The sequence below is a fragment of the Sciurus carolinensis genome, chromosome 18, assembly GCF_902686445.1.
Source record: "Sciurus carolinensis chromosome 18, mSciCar1.2, whole genome shotgun sequence".
Taxonomy (NCBI): Eukaryota; Metazoa; Chordata; class Mammalia; order Rodentia; family Sciuridae; genus Sciurus; species Sciurus carolinensis.
The window spans coordinates 12,067,175-12,074,951 of record NC_062230.1 but is presented as its reverse complement, the minus strand read 5'-3'; positions in this window follow the sequence as shown (position 1 = coordinate 12,074,951).

Sequence of the window (7,777 nt, the reverse complement as noted above, 5' to 3'; positions counted from 1 at the left end):
CAAACAGGTTTACTTCGGAAGCTGGAGTATGAAAGGAGAGACCTTGGGTTAATTGCTGGTGAGTTTGTAGGTAAAATACTTAACTCAGCCCAAAGACCTTTGCCCTCACATTTGGAGGGAGCCCTGGGAATGTCATGCCTCATAGGACTGTTTTTGTTGGTCTGGGTCCTTGGATCATGCCAAATAGTAAAAGAATGTGATTTAGGGAGGGGGCTTTGGGCTACGTGATATCAGCTCAGTCTCTGGAGAGGCTGGAGGCTGAGCCACCCGCTCAGGAGTCCACTGTGCCTGTGTGATGTAGCCCCTCCCTGGCTGGGAGGGGCTTCTCTGCTCCTCTCATCATTGTGAGGAAAGCAGCGCGGTTCCCGGGGAGGGGGACAACCAGCAGCTGAGCCCTCCTGGACCCTGCCCTCGCCTCTGTGCCAATCTATTCCATCGATTGATTTTTTATTTATTTATTTTTTGTGCCAGGGATTGAACCCAGGGGCACTTAAACGCTGACCCTTATCCCCAGCACTTTTTATTTATTTATTTTTTCATTTCGGGACAGGGTCTTGCTGAGTTGCTTAGGGCCTTGCTAAGCTGCTGAGGCTGGCTTTGAACTCACGATCCTCCTGTCTCAGCCTCCCAAGCATCTGGGATGACAGGTGTGTCACTGTACCAGGCCCCTGCTTTTGATCTGCATCTTTCCCTGTAATAAACCAGAGCAGCAAGGACAACAGAGAACGTGAGTCCTAGAGAATCAAGGGTGGTCTTGAGGACCCTGAACTGGCACTTGGTGGCCATAGTGAGGGTGGTCTTGCAGATCATCCCCTGACGCACTCTCAAGCCACCCTGGTTTCTTCCAGATGCACCCCAAAGACCATGGGGACTACTGAATAAAGAGATCCGATTAAAAACACCCAGTGTGGTCTCGCGGGGTCTCTGCAAGTCTCCGTGGAGAAATTCTGCAGGAGCCTGAAGGGAGGACTTTAAAGAGAGTGAACCACATCCAGGTGCCCTTGGGGGCCAGTGCCAAAGAGAAGGCTCTCCCAGGGCCGCGCCCTCCATTCTCCTGACCAAGCCTAGTTCCAGACGATGGGAGTACCTGAAGGTGAGGAAATAAGAGCGTCTCTGTTCTGGGCTCTCACGTAAACTCAGACCACCCAGCAAGAGATCCGATGCTTCGCCCACCGTTTGTCCCCACGGCCTGGCACGTTTGTGTAAGGCACAGTGTTGGGTGTCCTGGGTTAGGTTGTGGCCCCGCCTCCCAAATTCATATGTCAAAGTCCCAATCCCCGGGACCTCAGAACACAACCTCATTTACATTGCATTACAGATGTAATGAGTTAGGTTAAAATGGAGTCGCCTGGAGTAGGACGCCCCTAATCCAGCAAGACTGGTGTCCTCGTAAAGAGTGCCCCTTGAGGAGCCAGCATGCTCAGGAAGAACGCCACCATGAGTCAGGGAGGTCCAGCAGGACCTAGGGACATTCCTGAGCGCCTGCAGACACCTGGCATCTGTCCTCCAGAAGCGAGAGGAAATAACTTCTGGTTGCTCAAGTCCCCACACGCTAGCGTAGGGGTGAGAGGTGAAGGACCCAGCTGCAGCCCTGCAGAGGGCCTGCGGGCAGGGGCGGCAGTGATTGCCGGGACGAGGGGCACGGGTCTGGGGAGCACTGACCTCTCACCTCTCTTCTGGAACAACTCAGTTCTAGTGTAGGAGGGCCCGGCCGAGGGCGCCATGAGAAGGAAAGGCAGATCCAGGAACACATGGAGGGCCATTTACTGGGGACTCACCAACAGAAGCATGGTCCTGGGAGGCAGCAAGGCCAGTTGGGTCCCTGCCATACGGGTCAGAAAGGGGGGTCTATTACAGATTAGGACCAAAGTGACTTCGTCCTGGCTGGACTATGCCTGGTTTATCTGAAGATAATTTCATCGTCAGCTGCCTTCCTGGAGCCAGGGTCCAATTGCAAAGCCCCCCACACCACTCTCATTGTTTTGTCTGTTTAGAGTTTGCTGGGAAACTATGCAGGAGAAACTGGCCAGGGTTACTCTGGAGCAATCATGGCAGTAACAACTCAAGATGGCTGCAGTCATGTCAAGCTGAGTGGACACAGTCTCCAAGGATAGTGATGTTTCAGCAAGCAGAGAGAGAGGAAGGGCCACTGGGAGCAAGGCCTAGGTTGAGGCACATCTGGAGAAGATGGCCACTCTGGGACCACAGAGCCAGTAGGAGGAGGGATGATTGGCCCAGAGGCCAGCCCAAATTGGTTCAGCTGGGTCTTGCAGCGGCCACAAATCCAACTGGGGACTGTCTTGGCCTCCACTCCTGGGCCTGGTTGGGTTGTGACATTCTTACTCTTGGTGAATGCAGAATTAATTCCTGCTGTGCCTGACCTGTTGTGAAAAGCGATTTAGTTAAATGGGTTCGAGGTGATTCCCTTGATTGTGACCATGAGGTTTTATGCAAAAAAGGATGCAGACTTAAAACCCTTCCTTGAGGTTGCTCTCGTTTCTGCTCCAGCCCACACGTGGGGCTGCTAAATCCTTCTCGGTTCGCTGCTTGCTGGGGCTTCCCATCCTTCCTTCGTGCTTGCCTCATTTGTTAGGCTGTGACCCCACAGTGAGGCTGGGATGTGACTTGCTCATAACCGCAGCTGGAAAATTAAATTTTATTTTCAACACATCTTTACCCTTCTTGCTGCTGATCTGCCTGGCTCCAAGCCAGTCTCCCTGTGGCTTTGGTTTTAATATCTGACCATAAACCCCTCAATGTTACAGCTGCCATAAGCTGGTCTTGGTGTCATGTTCCTCAATACAGTTAATTAAATTCCAAGCACAGTGTGCAAATGGAGATTATAAAACTCCTTGGCAAGAGAGAGTGGGCTGGATGCTCTTGACCGGCATCTGGTCAAACATTCCAATTGTCTTGGAACAATGGCGCCGGTAGAGAATGGATGGAGGACGTCTGGGACTGGGTGGGAGATCACAATTCTAAGCTTCCTTAAAATTCTACCTGAGGGAAATGAAGACACCGGTCCACAAAATACTTACACAAGAATAATCATGGCGGCATTATTGGTTTTAGTCCCAAACTGGAGGCAACCCAGGCATCTGTAACCAGGAGAATGAATAAGAAGATGGTGGTGGCATCAATGTGGACCACTCAGCGGTGAAAAGGAACACATTACACAAGTCCAGGCTGGAGAATTCCATTTCATAAAATTCCATACCCAGCAAGACTAATCTGTTGCCACATAACTCAGAACAGTGGTTCCCGATGGTGGGATGGAGGGAGCTCAAAAGAACTTTCTGGAATGATGAAAATATCTCATAACTTGATTGACACGGTGCCTACACTGGTGGATATGTTTGCCAATGCTCATCAAAGGGTGTGCTAGGAACTGGGGTGTTTCACTCTCAACATTCCCTTATAATAAAAGGAAGGTTCCATTATGACACAACCAGAAAGTTACATTGGAGTGCCCCTCTGTCTTTCAGGACAGATCTCCTTGGGCTCAGGACAGAACTGAGAATCATGGTGCAGAACAGAGATGGGGCTCATCACTGGTATTCCCTTTGGGGAATTAGAATGGCCACCCACTGATCTCTGTGGTCTTCTTGGGGTCCTCCACAGATATCCCCTGGGGATAGAGCCACTGCCATGTCCAGAAGCTCCACCTGGAGAAGGACCTCAGACTTGGGGTCCACCTACGGGAGAAAAAGGTGTTTGTTAAGTGGCTTCTGAATTTGCCTTACGTGAATGCTGAGCCAAAGGAAGAACTCTGTTGTTCAGGAACCCTGCTAGGGCACCTCTGCTGGCTCAGAGCTGATAAAACGAGTGTCTCCAGAGCAGGTGCCGTGGATGCAGGTGAGACGGCGCTGCACCTCAGTGGGTATCATCCCTCTACACTAGTCTCCTCTGCTGGGCAAGAGGGTTGTGGGGAGATGGCAGGCCACTGGCCATATTCTTTAGGGGCAGTGCAACTTTTCCTTCCTCAGAATAGCCTGTGCCTCCATGCATGTGGATGCATGTGTCTCCTCAAAAGATCCCAGGAATGGCCAGTCCCACCTGGCCAACCCAGCCCTAGAGCTAGCTCCTCACCCAGATGCTTAGAGCACCAGGCAGACTCAGGAACCACATGGTTCTGCAGACTTCAGGGGGCATCTGGATAATACTGCTGGGGGAAGCAGGCAGCGGGCACAGCATGAAGTTTAACATGAACTTGTCACTCTTCCCAAGATGCTGGGTGTCCTTCACAAAGAAGTCTAACCCCTTTCCAGTCAACAGAGTTACTTCCTTCTTTCCAACAATGACATGAGGCCACAGGACTTCACTAGAAGAAACAGAAGGAAGGAAACTGTTGGGAGACTTCATGCATGGTGTGGTCACCCAGAGCTGGTCCACCCTGAGGTCTTGGCTGGCAGGTGTCTTAGTCTGTTTTCTGTTGCTGTAACTGAGTGCCACAGACTGCGTAATTTATAAATAACAAAGGTTTATGTGGCTTTCTGGAGGCAGCGATGTCAAGAGTGTGGTGCCAGCAACTGCCGAGGGTGAGACAGGGTATCGCATGACCAGGAAGGGCAAGCGTGCTGATTCAGGTCTGTCTTCCTCTTCTAAAACCACTAATGTCATCATGGGGTCCTTACCCTCATGACTCATCTGGCTCCACCTCCAGATCCATTTACATAAATTTGCAGATTGAGTTTCCAGCATGTGAATTTAGGCAGAACCCGTTCAAACAGGAGCAGGAGGGATGTTAGCGATGTGAGAATTCTGAAACTGGCCTTCCCCAGAAGCAACAGCATAGGACTATGGGTAAGAATGGCTGCCAGGTGCTAAGGGCTTCCTGTCCCCTGTGCTGGCCTGTTGGCACATTTTCACCTTGTTCAGTGCTCGTATGCGGCTCTTCTCTCCATCTTAGAGATGAGGAAACAGAGGCGAGAAACCTGCCCCAGCCACACAGCAACCGAGAGACGAAGCCAACAGTGACGTCCAGGCGGCAGCAGAGTCTGCAGCTAAGCCTCCCTGGGTATCCTGCACACCGGCCCCACATCCATGTCGACAAGACACCTGCACTGCAGTTGGAACGCTGAGAGTCAGGGTGAGAATGTTCTGGAAGAACAACAGTAAGCAGTAGAAGATGGAAATGCTCTCTCCAAGAACTTCATCATCCACCAAAGACCCTCCCGTGGACAGCCTGACGTGCTCTATCTGGATGTGCAGAACAATCCACAGTGTACAGAAAAAGGTCTTGAAAACTTCTCCTTATTTTATTTTTATTTTATCCTGTTAAAAAAATACTTATTTTTGGAATATGTCTTATTATGTACATAATGTATTTGCACAGTGGTGCATGGTGTGCTTCATAAGTAATAAATACATGTATACTTGTGATGCACGTTTGAAAAATGGTCGGCCACTTGGGTCTACCACCAAAGAGCCCCAGGCCTGGACGAGCGCAGGCTGGGGTTTGGAGGATCTGCTCTATTTTAACTGACGGCTTCAAACCCGCTTTGCGATGTATGGGGAAGTCGCTCTAGTCATGTGGATCCTCTTTATTCCTTTGCCCAAAGCTTTCAAATATCTTTCCCACGCTTGGTCTCCCTTGGTCTCCGCAGCCCAGAGCAGCTGGCTTCTTGCGCTTCCTTCAGGGTGGGGGTCGTGCATCTCAAAAGTTTGCTTTTGGACCCTGAGGAGAGCCTTGTGTCTCTGAGCATGCCCAGAGGGCCTGGGAAACCGAAGGCCATCAGCGGCCCGGCATGGTGGACTTCACCAGCATCAGCGAGGGAGCCTGTGTCCCCCCGGGAGGAGGTGCTATAGGGAAGTGCTGTGCGTGGTGGCCGCTGTTGCTGGGGAAGACTCTAGGTGCCCCGAGCCCTGAGATGGAAAAAATAACTTAAAATTTAAGGTCATAAAACAGAACAAAGAGGTCAAGAGGAGCCAGGAATTTCCTAACCCATCAATCAGTCAACCCCTGAGCCCTGAGCCCCGCAGGTGTCAGACACACCTGGCAAATCAAAGAACAGAGCAGACCTCCCACTGTCCAGTGCCCAAGACCCAGGTTCTGGGAGCACCCAGGACTGGAGAGCAGTACTTGCACGTGGATGTGGCAGAAGCCAGCGGAGGACACACAGGGGCTCACCTCGGGAGCTGGCTGTCTGCTTTCTTGCCAGGTGGACCATGAAGGAGTGACCACTGAAGGTCAGCAGTTAGGGCCTCGCAGGATAGGGGAGACGCCAGCCAGACCTATTAAAGGCGAGATTTGCAATAAGCAGAACAAGAGAGTATGAAGAGCCTCGTGAATTTTGGGGAAATACAAACTCAGGCCACGGTGCTGGCTCATGCACCCCCGACCCCTGCAGCGAGGACCCCGTTGGACGAGGAGCAGCTGGCGCTCACAGGCATCGCCATGGAAAGTAGAATGGTGCTTGGACTCTGGAAATCTGTGGCCTAGCTGAGCACACACCTCCCTATGACCCAGTAGTTTCCTGAGTGTCTGTCCAAGAAGAATGGCGGCTGCATCCACAAAAAGACATGCACGAGAGTATTCACAGCTATTTTAAGCCAAATAGCCCCAGACTGGAAACCCTCAAATATTCATCAACAACAGAATGGGCAGATAAATTCTGGAATGTTCACAGCATGAAACACTAACAAAAATGAAAATGAATGAATTACAAAGGCCCACAGTGTGGTGAGTGAACACGCCACCCAGAAAAGGGACCCAGAAAACAAAGATGACTATGATATGATATGATTATGCATGTATAAAGGTCAAAAAGAGGCACAACTTATCTATGGTGATGGAGGGAGAGGAGTAGTAACCTTCTAGGAGGTGGGGTTGGGGAAAAAGTGAAAGGGAACAGGAGGGAAATATCTAGAAGCTGGAAGTAGTCTACATCTTGACTTGGTTGGTGATACAGGGGGAGAATAAATGTGAAAATTCACTGAGTTGTACACTTAATATGTGCATGGTTTACTGTCTATGAGGTATCCCTCAATGAAATTAAAAAAAAAAAAAACCAAAAGACTATCATCAAATGGAAAGAAAAAGGGCAATTCTGTTATATACCCCAACTATTGTGTAAGTCAGTTTTCAGTTACTATAACAAAATACCTATATCAATTTAAAAGAAGGAAAGGTTTATATGGTTTCTGACCATAGTCACTCAGCCCTATTGCTTTGGGCCTGTGGTGGCACAGTACATCATGGCAGGGAACATGAGATGGAGCAAGCTGGTCACATCATGGTGGGCAGGAAGCAGATAGAGAGACAGGAAGGGGTCAGGGATCCCAATATCCCCTTCCAGGGCAGGAATACAGTGACCTAACTTCCTCCCTGACCCCTTAAAGTTTCCGTCACCTCCTGAAAGTGCCACAGATTGAGGACCTTTGGGGGATATTTAAGGTCCAGACCATAGCAACCGCATGCCAGTAATTCCGTGGGGAAAGTCTTCCATTGGTTTGGAGAAACTGGAAGTCTTCTCCCTTGAGCTATTCTTAGCTTTCCATCAGCTTTCTGAAGCAGAAATATACATGTTTGCAAAACATGTGTCCAAGTCACACACACACACACACACACACACACACACACACACACACCCGGTCTCCCTGTTACTCCTTTTGGGCTCCAGCATGGCCGTCTGTCCTGGGCGGCAGGGAAGACTCCCTAACCCATCAGCATTCCGAAGCAGCACCGGTCTCCGCTTGCAGCCTCATTGAACGAGATGTGTTTTGGGGATTGGCTACATGTAGACTTACTTAGTTTCTAAAAAGGACACCCTGAGCT